The sequence below is a fragment of the Gymnoscopelus braueri genome (genome assembly GCF_963280865.1).
Source record: "Gymnoscopelus braueri genome assembly, chromosome: 12".
NCBI classification, from domain to species: Eukaryota; Metazoa; Chordata; class Actinopteri; order Myctophiformes; family Myctophidae; genus Gymnoscopelus; species Gymnoscopelus braueri.
Window position 1 is genome coordinate 171785 of NC_137614.1, and position 15861 is coordinate 187645.

The 15861-nt window shown below is 40.1% G+C and overlaps 1 long non-coding RNA gene across 2 annotated transcripts in view; it reads left to right on the forward strand.

Moving 5' to 3' along the window:
- The first annotated feature begins 2664 nt into the window (after window positions 1-2664).
- Window positions 2665-15861, forward strand: part of LOC308096698 — a 160547-nt gene continuing 147350 nt past the window's right edge. Inside the window, exons 1-2 of one of the 2 annotated variants that reach the window (XR_013934142.1) lie at window positions 2665-2834; window positions 3587-3763. This is a non-coding gene — a long non-coding RNA (uncharacterized lncRNA). Of the gene's footprint in view, window positions 2835-3297; window positions 3320-3586; window positions 3764-15861 lie in introns of those variants that run through there. The other variant, XR_013934143.1, reaches the window with a different exon arrangement.

Genomic DNA, 15861 nt, shown 5'->3' on the forward strand with positions numbered 1-15861 from the left:
AGTGTCCTTTTAGCATCAGTGTCCTTTTGGCACTTATCATTGTCCTTTTGGCATTAGTGTCCTTTTGGCATCAGTGTCCTTTTGGCATCAATGTCCTTTTGGCATCAGTGTCCTTTTAGCATCAGTGTCCTTTTGGCACTTATCATTGTCCTTTTGGCATTAGTGTCCTTTTAGCATCAGTGTCCTTTTGGCACTTATCATTGTCCTTTTGGCATTAGTGTCCTTTTAGCATCAGTGTCCTTTTGGCACTTATCATTGTCCTTTTGGCATTAGTGTCCTTTTAGCATCAGTGTCCTTTTGGCACTTATCATTGTCCTTTTGGCATTAGTGTCCTTTTACCATCAGTGTCCTTTTGGCACTTATCATTGTCCTTTTGGCATTAGTGTCCTTTTAGCATCAGTGTCCTTTTGGCACTTATCATTGTCCTTTTGGCATTAGTGTCCTTTTAGCATCAGTGTCCTTTTGGCACTTATCATTGTCCTTTTGGCATTAGTGTCCTTTTAGCATCAGTGTCCTTTTGGCACTTATCATTGTCCTTTTGGCATTAGTGTCCTTTTAGCATCAGTGTCCTTTTGGCACTTATCATTGTCCTTTTGGCATTAGTGTCCTTTTAGCATCAGTGTCCTTTTGGCACTTATCATTGTCCTTTTGGCATTAGTGTCCTTTTAGCATCAGTGTCCTTTTGGCACTTATCATTGTCCTTTTGGCATTAGTGTCCTTTTGGCATCAGTGTCCTTTTGGCATCAATGTCCTTTTGGCATCAGTGTCCTTTTAGCATCAGTGTCCTTTTGGCACTTATCATTGTCCTTTTGGCATCAGTGTCCTTTTAGCATCAGTGTCCTTTTGGCACTTATCATTGTCCTTTTGGCATTAGTGTCCTTTTAGCATCAGTGTCCTTTTGGCACTTATCATTGTCCTTTTGGCATTAGTGTCCTTTTAGCATCAGTGTCCTTTTGGCACTTATCATTGTCCTTTTGGCATTAGTGTCCTTTTAGCATCAGTGTCCTTTTGGCACTTATCATTGTCCTTTTGGCATTAGTGTCCTTTTGGCATCAGTGTCCTTTTGGCATCTAATGCCAAAAGGACAATGATAAGTGCCAAAAGGACACTGATGCTAAAAGGACACTAATGCCAAAAGGACAATGAATAAGTGCCAAAAGGACACTGATGCCAAAAGGACATTGATGCCAAAAGGACACTGATGCCAAAAGGACACTAATGCCAAAAGGACAATGATAAGTGCCAAAAGGACACTGATGCTAAAAGGACACTAATGCCAAAAGGACACTGATGCTAAAAGGACACTAATGCCAAAAGGACAATGATAAGTGCCAAAAGGACACTGATGCTAAAAGGACACTGATGCCAAAAGGACAATGATAAGTGCCAAAAGGACACTGATGCTAAAAGGACACTAATGCCAAAAGGACAATGATAAGTGCCAAAAGGACACTGATGCTAAAAGGACACTAATGCCAAAAGGGCAATGATAAGTGCCAAAAGGACACTGATGCTAAAAGGACACTAATGCCAAAAGGACAATGATAAGTGCCAAAAGGACACTGATGCTAAAAGGACACTAATGCCAAAAGGACAATGATAAGTGCCAAAAGGACACTGATGCTAAAAGGACACTAATGCCAAAAGGACAATGATAAGTGCCAAAAGGACACTGATGCTAAAAGGACACTGATGCCAAAAGGACATTGATGCCAAAAGGACATTGATGCCAAAAGGACACTAATGCCAAAAGGACAATGATAAGTGCCGAAAGTATGGAAGCGAATACGTGCCATAATTAAAATGAAATTGCAAATTTGAAAATGCAATTGAAATAAGACAAATGCTTTTTAATCTTCAGGAAATTAACGCATTTTTTGAGACAAAAATAAATGTAAAATGCAATAGCATTTGCATTTAAACTACAGGTCTGCTCATTCTATGACAGAATTAAAATGATAAATAAAAGATCATTTGATTTTTTATTTTCCAAAAATGCCCAGCTAAATAGTGGACAATATTAAAAGGAAAATGCAATTTTGAAAATGAAAATGAAATATGAGAAATGCGTTTTAATCTTCAGATAATGAACGCATTTGTTGAGACAAAAATAAATGTAAAATGCAATAGCATTTGCATTTAAACTACAGGTGTGCTTATTCTATGACAGAAATAAAACGATAAATAAAAGATCATTTGATTTTTAATTTTCCAAAAATGGCCTGCTAAATAATGGACAATATTAAAATGAAAGGTTTATTTTGAAAATGTATATTAAATAAGGCTATTGCTTTTTCATCTTAAGCTAATAAATGCATTTTTTGAGACACAAATGAATGTATAATTCAATAGCATTTACATTTCATCTCCAGGTGTGCTCATTCTATGACCGAATGAAAAAGCAAAAGCAAATGACATTGCATTTTCATTTTCGAATCCTACCCTGCGCAGTGGGTGACAGAATTCAAATGCCTCCTTGTCTATTGATGGCGCGGGTAAGTGACGTCATTGGACGAATCCTTCAAGCTCTTCTCCTCCAACCGTGACATACCCAACCCGGTACGCTAGGTGGCAGTATTCCACTGCAGGTAGTCTCAGCTATCATCTGCACCCTGGCTTCCCAAGACTGAAGCCCAGGCAGGCAGGCATGAAGTCAGTTACGTCGGGAGCTATGAACCAGCGAAGAGACTCGATGAATGCTATCAAAAAAGAAATGTTTAATGGTATGCACCGTATGCACGCACACTTTATAACTACGCCAGCCTAAAGCAGGTTGCAATCCGCTTTGGAGCAGCAGCAAGAACATCTGTTTACCACCGTACCTTAGGCCTAAGGTAAAAAGCTAACTTTAGCTTTTAGCATCAACGGCAACGCTACGCTAACGCTACACAACAACATTGTTATTAGCATAGTATTTTTTAGCAACAAACTAATATGTATGTTTTGATTGTGATTTGTGTGCTATGGTTCACTCTGTATTGTATTATGTAACGTTATGGAAAGTATATATGATTATTTGGTGCTAGACACCTAGTGGTGGAAAAAGTTTTTTACTCAAGTAAAAATATCAACGGCAATGCAGAAATAAGTAAAAGTCCGGAATTCATGTGCTTGGTTTACAATTACGTTGATTTAATCAACCATCAGTAATTCAAACTTTATGGTTTAGTTATTTTAATTGGTTAATCAATGTCATAGCTTTTTAATGCATTAATGATATTTGATATTTATATTTCTAACAGAACTTTGACGTGGGGCAAGGAACATCATCAGGAACGTCACCAGAACCAGGAAGGAACCACGTTGACATTTGTGAAAAGTAAGACATAAATTTCCATTTCCATTCATAAGAATTCTCTCACACATCACATTAACCTAAAACATCACTGGGCACAAGGTTACACATTCTAGATTTTTCTGCAATATTCCTCTGCTATACCACCACTAACACACGTCAAAAGACCCCATCACTCGTTCCTGTAGGTTCACACTATAACATTCAAAGGATTAGACCCTTCCTCAGCACAGCTCCTTATCCAGCCATCAGTCATATCAAAACCTGACTATTGTAACTCTCTCCTTACAGGCCTCCCGGCATGTGCACTTAAGCCTCTCCAAATGATCCAGAATGCAGCAGCACGCTTGGTCTTCAACCAGCCAAAATGTTCACATGTCACCCCCCTTCTCCTCTCCCTCCATTGGCTCCCAGTTACTGCCCGCACAGAGTACAAAACACTGACGTTGGCCAACAAAGCAACCAAAGGTATGGCACCACCGTATCTTCAAAGCCTGATCCAACCCTACAAGCCCTCCCGCTCTCTCAGATCAGCTAACACAGGGAAGCTTTCAGAACCTTCGCTAAAACATCCGGGCCAACGCTCCACACGTCCAAGACTCTTCTCCCTTCTGGCTCCCAAACTATGGAATGAACTCCCCATTGCAATTAGAACTGCAGACTCACTCCGTAATCTGAAGACTCACCTCTTCAGATTCCACCTCAGCCCGTAGCACTTGCCCTAGCCTTGATGACCTTGCAAGATTATGCAAAGGCTAAAATGTAACTTAGATAGCATGTTATGTAGACAGATGCCAGGTCATTGTTGACCTGGCATCCTATAGTGTGTATAGTTTCAATGTAGGCTGCATTTGATGTATTATTGATGTATTATCTTGTGTCCTTGCTTACTAAATCGCTCTGGATTAAGAGCGTCTGCTAAATGCCTAAACTGTAAACCACAATGGAAATAAGATCTCAAGCTTTGTGTTATTTTGACAGATATATAAAAATGATGAGGATGTTAATCAATGTCCAAGCTTTTTAATGGATTAGCTATATTTTATATTTATTTTTCTAACAGAACTGTGATGATGGGGAAAGAACGTCATCGGGAACTGCACAGAACCAGGAAATACACCAGGCAGTTCAGAGGGAACATCTTCGGTAGCCCAGCCTTCAACTTCAGGGTCGCTGTCAGACAGAAGAAGGATGCTGGAGAACTCGCAAAGGAACCCTGAGGGTCCCTGAACCCCACTTTGAGAACCACTGCATTACAATGTCATCCAGGCTTTAACTGGATTGTTATAGCCTAGTAACAGGCTCTGTGCTAACTTAAGTCCCAGGTTTCCAGTAGGTAGCATCCATTTCCTGCTGCGGTCCATTGTCCCATAGCTTCGTCTGATTGACTTGACAGCAGATTTAAACGGGTAACAATATTGACACCTGTATGTGTGTTAACCGTTCAAAAATCTGCTGCCGAGCCAATCGAATGATGCTATGGAAAAATGCCACGTTCTGATGTGAGATTATATAGTGTAGGAGGAAATGCTATATCTTGTGTAATTCAACACACAATATGGAAGTGTATGCCCAATGACATGAAACATTTGCATAATTAGGTGTACATTCCGTACAGATTTAGGTCCCAAAATCTGAGGTTTCCCTTAACCACAATGTTATTTGGAAGAAAGCTTTTACACAACTATATGTGGACTGTCAATACTAATGGTGAAAAAAGGGCATTTGTGTGTTGTTATGTGTGTTGAAATGTTGTCATTTTCAACAACAAAAACAGTACAATATTTGTCTTTGAAATGTAGTAAAGTTAAAGCCATAAAACCCCCAAAATAGTATATTATAGTACCATTTCCAAGATCTGCAGCACAAGTGAGACCCAGAGGTAATTTTCTTATTACTGTACATTAGACTGTTAAGCACTATACATTATGACTTCATGAGACCCAGGTGTGATGGCAGTAGTGATATGACATATCAATTGTGTAGACTGGGGCCCCTTTAAAAACAAGCAACATAAAAAAACACTACATGTTAACTAATTTGGCATTTCTTAAATAAGTTCAAAGGTTCAATTCATAAATTACCGTTGCTCAGTGATCACAATTTAAGAATAAGTGATCACAATTTGTGCAATGTCCTGGTACATATTGCAATGCAAACCTTCATAAATATGCATGTTATTCTGTGATGCTTTAAAGGTCCAGTATAGATGTTCTGTCAAATGTGGAAGGCACAGATTCATGGTCCAACACATGCTTAAAAATGAACTGCTTTGTTGTAATGCATTTTACAGTGCAGGCTAGCATTGTTGCCATCCATAGCTTTATAAAAAGTTGATGTGTTTTACCATGCAAGCATACTACTGCACATAGTTTTATATTTACTTTTAAAATGTTTGGAGTTAATGTTACCACACCCGTTTTGTGAATGTTTACAGCTAGACTGAACTTAACATGTTGCACTATGCTGTGCCTTGAAAAATAGTTGCATTGATGTTTACCAAAGATTTACTGTAGTTTCAGGATATACACATTTAAGCTGATGTAGTTTTGTCAAGGAAATGTAATGCTAGATGTAGTCATAAAGTCAGACAAGCTCTGCAAAATGCAGGGTTGGGAGAGAAGAAAATAACGTTCCCAGGTTGGTCAAACTATTTTGTGTCTAAACTAATCCCACTGCTACAGATCAAATGAATGTATCCGTTGACCTTGCTTATTGTAAGTTGCTCTGTATAAGAACGTCTGCTAAATTATAAATGCATTGTAATGTTGAGCTCATTAATGAGAAACACAAAATATACTGCAAATAATCCAAAATCTAATAGTATTTGAGCCCTCTGAAACCTCTTGATTCTCAAATATTTGTCAAGGACTCACATTTATATGCAATTGATTTTGTGAAAAAAGTAATAATACTAAATATTTGTTGTGCTATCTGCATTGTTATGTCTCTCTTACTCACCTCTTGGACCTACACTATCCTGACTAAGAATCAACCTGGGGACTGTAGGTTAAGATAAAGACTTTCTTTTCTCCCTGTGTCACAGTTTTGATATTCTTGGCTATTAGAGTACAGTCTGATGTCATTTTCTGGCTAAAACCTAGTCCTGAGTTCTTCAGGTATGTCAGTGTGGAAAAAAATGTTCTCACAGAGATATGTAGTTGCAAAAAGATAAAACCTGGTCCCTGTTAGTGATGAGCCAAGACTTCGAACCATCAGTAAGGCCCTGCCCGAGGATCTCAGGTAGCAAATAATACATACTTATAGACCATTTACATTCACTGCCATTGGCAAAGGAACATGCTCTCTAGAACTCATTTCTAGACTGATCCAGTCTAGAGGCAAAACACTCTAAATGTGCTGTTCTTTACCAGAGACGTAGTGGTGCAACCGCTGGTATAAATCTACGGCTGACAAAAGCCCTGAGTTTACCATCAACTCAGAACTTATTTGTGTGTATGACCTACATGAGACATACACCTACCTAGGTCATACATTTAATATTGCAGGGGAATGGAAAGAACAGGTTGATTACATCACAACTGAGTTTACAGCTAGTCTGAATCTGATCAATACTTGGCACTGCTGATTGATTGAATATTTTATTAGGCAAAAATGTAAAACAGCACAATTAAATTTAAAATACTTTGTCTAAAAGGTCCGTTCAAAAAAGTGTTTCCAGTGAGGTCCTTGGACTCCACGATGCAGTTGGAGGCTATTAGGCAGGTGGCCCTGTCTAGAATTCAACACCTCTTCTCCAACGTTCACCTAGAATGCCAGTAATACTATTACATTATATTTCATGACCTCAAACATTGCTTACATAATTAGTGAAAAAGGGTAAAACATGTTGTCAGCTGGCAGCTCTCAATATGAAGCTTAATATGAATATGAACCACTTAGTGAACTAAATGACAAAATAGTTTATTTTGTGAGGAAGTGGTTTGGATTTAACACCCACACCACCAGAGACATTATTTTCCAGTCCAAACGGGGGTGGGTTTGGTTTCGTGGTTTCGTGGAGTGGACAACGCTGGCTCACTTGATGAGCATGCTGAACAGTGATGACAAAACTGTCAGGGAACTTGCAAGATCTTCTCTGTTTATAGATATGAAGCGGCGTAAAGTGCCCCTGGAAACTTTCCTGGGGTTCAGAAGAAAACCTAAGCTTAGAATGGACACACATGCTAGTGGGTTCTGTTAGATTGGCCTGACCTCAATGACCTTTGTGTGAGAACAGGATTATCCCTGCACTGTGTACGACCTGACTCGGTCACTGTAGATGTCTCTGAGGAGGACATTATTACCAACTGTTTGATCTCAGTAAGGGCTATTGCAAGTGATACCGAACACCATTTATCACCAGCTAATGCACAGAGGTATCTTGTAATGTTACAACAGCAAAAACAACACTGGACTGGTTTAAAACTACAAGGAAAGCTAACTTGCCTTCCTTCTGGAGATCACACCGTGTCTCATACACTATTCAAAGATTATGCAGTTGATGAGGATATAGTCATCGTTAAAGTCAAAGCCAGATTACAGATCCTTCGAACCACACTCAATCTTTCTCTGTGGTACCCTATTATGTTTCCTCCTCATTGTCTGCACCATGACCATAATCCAGTTACTTAAACTCTGTCACATATTCTGAATGGCTGCTACTGTATGTATATAAGGGAATGTATATTGCAACAGGATTGTGGATCTATTAGTTAAGGACATGTAAGTTCATATGTTTCATCATGTGTCAAAATGTATAAGCACTCTTGTGTCTCAACTGCCATGTTCAAACTGTGCAATATGAAAATGATGCCTTTTCAGATGTTACAGCTAATACAGCAGATGTTGTTGTTGATGGGAACAGTAGAGAAGTGACCCTTTTGGAAATGGGTTGTACATTCGGGAAATCCTTACCAAGCTGCTAAAGTAGGCCTACCAACGTCTTAAGGATGCTATTATACAGCTTGGTTACACATGTGAACTGCTTGTGTTCATATTTGGAAGCCTGGTAATGTCCATACTCCATACATTTGTTGTGAGAGGCCTGCAGATTGCAGAAATGCCCAAGCTGAGAGCTAAGGCAAACACTTATTGTTGAGTTTCCCAAGTTTGTGCATCTACTACTGTTTGTGTTCAAGAATCTTTTGGTTAAATGTGAACACAAATAAAGATGCGTGTGTGTGCGTGTGCGTGCGTGCGTGCGTGTGTGTGTGTGTGTGTGTGTGTGTGTGTGTGTGTGTAACGTGTGAGCGTGTAGATAGGGAGGTAGGTAGGAAGGTAGGTAGGTAGGTAGGTAGGTAGGTAGGGTATCTAAGTAATGTACAAACTGTATGTATGTTCATTGTATGTAGCATGATGGGACTGACCATCAATAACCAACACACAGGTAATGTGTCAGATGGGCAGTTGTGGAAAGTAAATAAGTACATTTACTGAAGTACTGCACTTAAGTACAATTTTGAGGTATTTGTACTTTACTGGAGAATTTTTCATTTTCAATAATTTTACTTCTACTCCACTACATCTCAGAGGCAAATATTATACTTTTACTCCACTACATTTATTTGAAAACTTTAATTACTAGTTAGTTTTTTGTTTTTGATTATTATTACAAAACATACATTAACCACTTCAACCATATACATTTCGGCCCTTTGAAAATAGCCCATCTACAAGCTTACAATGTGTTGCGATGCGCTTGTAGATATACTTTTTTCAAAAGATTTTAATATATTTTATACACATTCGAAATCTTGTGAATGGGACATTCTGCATAATGAGTACTTTCTACTTTTGTACTTTAAGTATATTTGGATACCAATACTTTTGTACTTTTACTCAAGTACATTTTGAATTCAGGACTTTTACTTCATAGTATTTCTACATTGCAGTATTGATACTTTTACTTAAGTAAAACATTTGAGTACTTTTCCCAGCACTGCAGAAGGGTGCCAGCCTCCCTATTAAGTATAATATCACACCTGCACAGTGGTTAATGACAGTTTGAAAATGTTTTGTAGTGGAGCAGAATAATTTAAAATTTGATATACTCTGGTAAACTACCCCTCTCACTCTTTCACGTCTAAGCTGTCAGTACCAGAGGTGTCCACAAGAATTTTCGTAAAGTGCTCTTCCGGTGCAGGGAGACCATTTTTGGTGCATAGGGGCGGTCCTCTTCCCGCATCCAGCCAATTGCAAGCAGGTAGGGCGGTGCTGGGAATGACACTGGTGTCAGCGCCGTATCTGACTGGTGTAGGCTAAAATTACGCGGGATCCACAGCTGGGTTAAAAGAAAAAGGCGCGCAGAAGCAGAAGTAAACAGAAGCGGCCAAGGACACTGAGGGGAACGCATTCGCAAGCAGACACAGGATCAACAAAATGGCGAAGCCAATGTACCAGATGCTAAGGGAGGCCGCCGATGCTTTGGAGGAGCAGGATAGGCACAATTCTGTGGACACAACACCACCGCCAGCAGTAGCACCACCTTCACCCAATATCAGCAGTGGACCGACCGCTCCAGACCGCCACAGCCGCGGCACCATAGCTCACGGTAAGGGGTTAGCTTTTAGCTTCCATGCTACAAACAAATATGTATATTTTGGTTGTGTTTCACCAGCTTGCTTGCAGAGCTGGTCTTTATCAATATTCACTTGCTTGCTGCAACCACGGTTATAATATATCGGTGTATAGTTTGTGTTATTGCCACTTAACCTTTTATCCTTTTTTCTTTTTGTTCATATCACCACCAGCTGAGGTGAGGGCGATGTTTACCCCTTACGCGAGTCCCGCCAGAGGATTGCGTAGATCATCTATGATCCCACCAGCCACGGTGCCCAAAAAAGTGAAGAAGCTCACATATACACATATCTTCTTCTGCCTGGCCGGTAGGAAGGACTGTGAGGTCCCTACTTCTCGTTCAGTCAGACAAGATCTGCAAAATGCAGGGTTGGGAGAGAAGAAAATAACGTTCCCAGGTTGGTCAAACTATTTTGTGTCTAAACTAATCCCACTGCTACAGAGCAAATGAATGTATCCGTTTACCTTGCTTATTGTAAGTTGCTCTGTATAAGAACGTCTGCTAAATTATAAATGCATTGTAATGTTGAGCTCATTAATGAGAAACACAAAATCTACTGCAAATAATCCAAAATCTAATAGTATTTGAGCCCCCTGAAACCTTGATTCTCAAATATTTGTTAAGGACTCACACATTTATATGCAATTGATTTTGTGCCAGACACCACCATAGGGATGATTTGTGAACATGTTACAAGCTCAACTTGACTATATAGCCAAAAATAATGGTTTAAACTTGTATCCATTTTGCTGGGGACCCCTGGAATGCCATCAAGGACCCATGGTGGTCTTGTGAACCCACTTTGAAAACCACTGCCCTAAGCATGCCATAAACGGGGGGAGGGGGCTTCTGGCAGAGAATCAACTCTTGATACCTATGGGATGTGAAAATGTGTAGTCATGATGTGTTTATTTTTTTTACTCCCTTAGACAAACAGTGCCATTCTTCTGAGTTCTCTGACACTCTTCAACACAACTTCCCACAACTGAAGGAATGTGGGGGTTTTGTGCTGTTGCGGAGCCGAGGTTCAACGAGGTCCAAGGCCTTGGATCTGATACCCTGTCCACAGGAGGGATATACACCGGTGTACCTGTGTCGCCAAGAGCTTGGTGTCGGTGCAGCTGTACTCTACATAAGGCCTCTACAAAAGGACATTGACCTTGAGGTAACTTTGTGGTTAAAGGAAAACTTCAAATGTTTTAACCTAAATATGTACGGAATGTAAACCCAAAACGATGTGTTTGGTGTCATTAGGCATACACTTCCATCATATTTCATGTCTAAATACACAGAAGATAAGATGGCATTTCCTCCTACACTATATGTATATCTCACAACAAAAAAGTGGAATTTTAGGTTCAAAATCTCTGAAATTTCCCTTAAGATGTAGTTTTGTCAAGGAAATGTATTGCTAGATGTAGTCATGTGACATTAATTCAGGTAAAACCTAGGGGAAAACTGCGGTTAATTTCTGTGTATTAACATATTTGTGGTCTTTTACTAGAGTCATCCCGATCAGCCAATGACTCAACAGGGAAGTGGCCCCTTTGTTGAGTGCGTCTACTGTGCAGAGATCATCGAGATGTCCCAAATGGAGGACCATGTCGATATTTGTGAAAAGTAAGACTTAATATGCAATTTCCATTTATAAAAATTGTCTCACATCACATTAACCTAAAACATCACTGCGCACAAGGTTACACATGATGTTGTGGTACTGTAGGACAGGTGATGCCTTGGACATTTTATTAAATTAATGTTTCGATTTTTCTGCAATAATCCACTGCTACACCGCCATAACACACAATGGAAATAAGATCTCAACAAGCCTTATTTTGACAGATATATAAAAATGATGAGGGATGTTAATCAATGGCTTTGCTTTTTAATGCATTAACTATATTTTCCTATTTCTAACATGCCAAGGAAATCCAACTTTGATGCGGGGGAAGGAACGTCGTCTGGAACAGGACCAGGAACGGCTTCAACAGGACCAGACCAGGCTTCAACTTCAGGGTAGGCCTCTCACTAATGTAACATAATATCATAATTGCCTAATCACAAATTTTGAATATCATCAATTGTTTCCATGTAGAACAACTTTTTCCAAGTGGTGGAAATGGCAGATCTACAAGCTCACTTAAATAGGCCTATTTTGACATTACAGTCAGTAATTTCTTTTATTTTTAAGGTATTTGCCCATACAACCTGGAACTGCAGAGGGGAGTTCATCAGGTACTTCAGAGGCAGAGGGGAGCTCAGCAGGAACCCAGCGTTCAGCGATGTCATGGGAAAAGCAGCCTTCAGGATATGAAGGTACCCAAGTTAGCTCATCAAGTAGAAAGTTAAAGTGTCTTTGAAGATGTCACTTTTTTTTTGTTCATGACTACATATGCTATGCAAATAAATGGGTGCTATGTATAACATTTTAATTCCAGTCTTGCAAAAGTTAAAAGCTTAAGCTAACAGAAGTATTTGATCTTATTTATTGGCTCTTTTTTTCAGAGTGGAAGACTGAGCCAAACCTCTTTAAGGCAGCATACCTCTTCCGCAGGCACTTAGTCCACGGGGCCCAACGGAACAGGGAGTTGGTGGTACGCCTGGACATTAGGTCCAGTGAGGAGGAGAGAGAACGGGAAATTCTCTCATTCTATAAAAGGCCAGGGATTGACTGGGCAAGCCCATTTGCGCTTGTAATGGATGGTAGGTATATCATTGAATGCTTTCCACTGTAAGTAGGTCAGAGTGTCTTTCATTTTTGGCTTCAGCTGTGCAATCACACTGACCCGACCAGGACATGATTCTGTGAACACAGAATCATGTCCTGGTCTGGTTGGTGTGATTAGCCACACACAGGTCACAGACAATCAACGAGACACTCGTACAGAGGAGTGTGATTGTCTGACACCTCTGAACGTGTGTATATGGGACCTTTTAAATTGTATGAACTAAAATTAATTTCACCCTGATATCATACACATTGCTTTAATCTGGATCAATACCCATTATGTTTTCTATTTCAGGTGAAGCAGCGTTTGGTGATGGCCTAAAAAAACAGTTCTTTCAGACAGTGATGGAGAAAGTAGAAACCGGCTTCGAGCTGAATCTTGGTGAGTTTTCAAAATGTATTATGTAAATTACCTAATTTGAACTCTATAGCAACACTTGCTAACATTATTTTAGGAAAGAATCACCCCAGTCCCCCCTTTTCCCATCAATCCTAGACAACACAGGCGGAACGTGGCTTTTCAACGGGGCAGAGGATCACAAGATCCCTTCTACATCTCGCGTCCTTGAAGAAGGAGACCTCTTCAGGGTGGCTGGGCGCATCTTTGGGCACTCCTTCCTGCATGGCGGTCCTACTTTCACTGGCCTGAGTCCAGTAGTTTTGCAGATCATCCAAGGTACAGCACTTCAGATATTTACATACTAGTTCATATATAGACATAGCTATGACTTTCCCCATATTATATGGAAATGATTAAAAATGAGCGTACTGATAGGGCAGCTGTACAGGAAAAGGAGTATTGACATCACGAGTGGAGGAAGTTGCTAGCTGTGCATAGTTTCTTGGTGTACAATATTGGCCTACATGTGTACATTGTAAATGTGTTGCATTCAAAACCAGCTACTTTTTCAATGCTTAGTCTTGAACCCTTTTTACATGGGGCTTGAGTAAGTAAGACTTCTTCCATTGCTAACATCGCATCCTTGAGTATGGGAATTGAGAGGGTGGGGCAGAGTTGGCCATTAAAACACAGATTTCCAATATTTTATAAATATTTATTTATGAGACTGCCAAATTATAACAAACAGGTGCCGTTTGTGCTCAATTGCTGAATTTCTAGCATTTACAGATTTATTTACAATTTCTGTTGCCCTGTCTTTAAAGGTGATAAAGACAATTTCCATGCCTTGGATCTCTGTGACTGCCCTGACACAGATGTTGTGGAGGTGGTGTCTCTAGTAAGTTATTCTTCCTGTAAAAATAATAATCAAAACACTTCATATGTTTAAATGATTGAAATAGAACTCTAGGATTCTTATGATTTAAAACTATGCTAACTTTTTTACTTACTGTGATGTACAAGAAAATACAACTGTTATACAACTATGCTCTTTAAATTGCAGCTTGAGAGTCAGAGGGATTTGACCCCCGAGGAAAAGTCCCAAGTAGACAGCCTCGGCGTGGCATGGTATTTCCCAGCCGTCAACAATGAGAACAGGAGGTGGTTGGCAGTCAACATCCTGCAGTATGCGGTACGTGTGAATGGATCTGGGCTTGAATTTTACATTACTTGAGTTCTGTACTTTCCTTTTTTTTGTTTCACTCTGCTACATTTCAAATAGAAATGTCACACTCTTGACTCTACTACATTTGTAGGAAGCGACTCCTGAGCCCCGAACTTACAAAAACATTATGAATTACTCCATTTGAATTGGTAAATAGCTGATCTACAAGCTCACAATTGCTTTTTGGGGCTGTACAGCAATGCATTGATATTAACAAGAAAATGTACTTCGGAGTATATACTTTGTCCATCACTGATGGTAGGACATCACTGGAGCTTTATGTAATATTCTAACATCTCCTGTCCCTCGCCCATCAATCTTCACTGAGGCTGTCTCTAGTCCAGTGAAGGATTTTTCTGCATTGAAAAAAGCTGAAAACATGGACTTGCATTACATGGAGATTAGATACTGTAATCTAAATAGTTTAATTTTAGAGCTAATGGCTAATTTAATTGCTTGACTTCTCCAGGTAATTGAACGGCGTAAAACCCAGGTCAAACAACTCCGTAAGGGGCTGAAGGACACAGGAGTACTTGAGATGGTAAAGGAGCGCCCCGCCCTGGCCGAGGTCCTCTTTCCAAGAGCAGCCTCAAAAGTGATATACCCAGAGGTAATTTTCTCATTACTGTACATTTGACTATACATTATTCTTAAAAAATCCAATCATATGGATATCGCTGAGATCTACATTGGAACGGCGTGGCTCCAATGTGGATCTCAGACTTCATGTGACCCAGGTGTGATGGTGTCAACATCAGCTGTGTATGACATATCAAGGCTTTTTAAACGTTTTAGCATGATAAAAGTTGCCCTTTCTGCTCCCCCCCCTTCTCTAAACAAATTACATTACTTTTATTCTCAAATGTTTTATTCTCTAGATGGTGTTGAAGCGGATTATCTGGCCAATGACAGATAGTGACGACGAGGATGGCAATGTGGAGGAGACGTGCCGGGTCACAGGCTTTTTGCGTACCTACATCGAGACTGGTGAGGAGAATATGAATGCAAACCTAAACTTATGCATGTTTTGTGATACACTAATGGTTTTAAAAGTCCACTTCTGAAATATGACCATGTTTCTGTAGGCTCTTCTGATGACCTTAGAAAGCTGCTGGAGTTTTGGACAGCTTGGACTGTCTTGCCCCAGCAAGGCGATTACCTCTACGTCGAAGTGGACCCAAAAGCGGAATTGCCGAAGGCCTCAACCTGCTCCACTACACTCAGACTGCCGTTGAACACCTGCACTTACCAGGAGTTCACCAAAAACTTGATGGCATCTGTGGAAAGCACCAAGTTTTGGTTTGGCATGGTCTGAAAAAAAAAAGGAAGGGGAAAAAAAAATAAAAAAGTGTGGGGTGGATCTCTAGGGCATTGTTCCTATCATTCTCATGGAAAGAACTCGAGTGGGTGGGGAGGGAGGAGAGGTAGAGGAAGGCCGAGGCAGCTGACCGTTGGTCGCGGTGAAGCTCATGTCCACTTTGGATTCTGTGGGGTCGGCTCCAAGGAGCTGGTTGGACCTCGGAAAAGTTCCTTCCTAGGTTTTATAAAATGTTTGCACTTTGTACCTGCGTACCTGTTTGCACTGACTTAGGTTACGGTTAATTAAATTGCACTGCAATTGTTGTTTACAAAAAATGTGTGTGTTGGCACTGGCCACATTCTGCGCCACATTACCAATCATGCACTTTACATG